Raw genomic sequence first — 2,123 nt, 5'->3', positions numbered from 1 at the left:
TTATATGTATGTTTTAATGTTTTGGAATATATTGCCCAATATCTAGATGGCTCCTTTTTAAGTGTTCCATGTTTTACTTAGTTCACTGTGCTGCTAGCCAGGTTAGTAAAAATGATAGTCACCTAGAATCTTCCCATGGTTCATTCAAAAGGCTTTCACAATGCTGGCCTCCAGTATAACAAATAGGTATCAATTAGAGCTCAGGGGTCATTGTTCCCCCATCACTGCCTATGGCCCAGAGATGCCACCAAGAACAGACATCAGGACACCCTTACCTCAAGGGATCATTTAGCAAACATTATCAATTTGCAGTTGGGTGAGTATTCTAAAAACACTCAGAAATGAGGATTTCATATTCCAGGGGATTCTAAACTAAGTCACAATACACAATTTGTACTTACAGTAATTCCTAAATGAGTTTCTTTCAAAATAACTATATTGCACGTTGTTTTTAACAAAGATTTTTCCCGATTGTGATTAATTTAAATGTGAGTCCACGTGGTTTAGTAGTTAAGGGCAAAGGTAAGTTTAGCAACTGGTCTCCCTGTGTTTGAATTCTTTCCCTGCTACTTCCTGGTTCTGTGGCACTGAGCAAATTATTCAGCCTCTTTGTGCCTCAATTTCTTCACATGTGAAATTTGAGTATAAGAGTGAAATTTCTCCTGTAGTTGTTATATTAAGAGCATCAAATAAGAGAATTTGTGTAAAATGCTTAACACCATGCCTGGCACATAATAAGCATTCAATATCTGTTGGTAGTTATTATTAAGCAAAACTTGCCTTTGGCACTTTGAAACTTGTTGCCCTTCATCCTTCATCTGCCTAATAAAAGAAAGTACATTCTGTGCAGCGTGTGCGAATATAAGGTCTTTTGCGTCTCTGTGATACCAAAAGAACTTTGGTGACCCTTAGAAGCCAGTGTTGATTAAAGCAGTTAGGTAAAATCCTCTCTGGCTCTTCAACCTCTGTGTTTATAGTGAAACAACACTGACATCTAGTGATCAGAGAAATGAATTACATATTCTGGTAAACTGGCAAATTTAAAAGCCTGTGGTCTTGGCCCAAGCCAAGAGTTTTCCTACTGTCTTCCAGGAAACAAGTTACATAAATCCTAGGTAGATTTGTGCATAAGCTCTTTGGCTATAGCTCATCCTTTGTTATATAGAATGTGTTTTGAACAACTAAAGTCCACATTATCCATCACATCAACCTTCACTCTTTGGTTTTAATCAATTTGTTTACCTTAAAATTCTGAAAAAGAGGAATATATTTAAGAGAAATATTAGTATATGTTCATTTTACTTTCAAAGCATATATAAAAGTCTAGCAAAGTAATGCAAATTAATCCAACATAATACAGCTTTGAATATTAAATATTAATTTATGAATCCATTTTATACAATTTTATAATGGGGATTAAAGAATTGAAACCATTGTGTTAAATAAAACATAACCAATCAAGGATTTTTCAGTTTCATCTACACTCTTCTATAACAAAGAGGAGTTGGAAAATTAATATTTCAGGAAAGGGTTTATACATCAATCATGAAACAAGCTTTAAGAGAGTTTCTTACAAGAAAGATTAGTCACAGGAAATCCATCATTATAGGTCTATATTACTGAAGCTGTGCGGGAACTGTTTTGCCTGGTGTTACAGTCACTGGTTAAACTCTTGCAAGGAAGCCTAAAGATTTAACTCAGCAGCAAGACCTCAGAAATGTTAATTAGAAATGCTAATAGGTGCGACTAGATCATGAGAACAAAACTAACAGTGATCCCCTGAGTCAGCTGAGCCATGGGTTCATCCCCATCACTGTTAACAGCACCTACTGCTTGTAGAGCATTTATTACATCTCACACACTCTGCTAGGCTCTTCTAATTCATAACTATTCATTTATTCAACAAACAGACTATCTACAGTGCTGCCAAACCATGTAATGACAATGGCGGGTCACAACAGGCATAATCCTTGTCCTAACTGAGCTTATAAGCCACTGGAGAAGATAACAATAATCACCAAACTGAAATAAACTTATAACTGTATTATGAGCTGAACTGTGTCCCCCTAAAAGTCATTCGTCAAAGCCCTAACCCCAGTACCTCAGAATGTGACTGTGTTTGG

Source organism: Delphinus delphis, chromosome 2, assembly GCF_949987515.2.
Source record: "Delphinus delphis chromosome 2, mDelDel1.2, whole genome shotgun sequence".
NCBI lineage: Eukaryota > Metazoa > Chordata > Mammalia > Artiodactyla > Delphinidae > Delphinus > Delphinus delphis.
Note: the sequence above shows the minus strand (reverse complement) of the source record.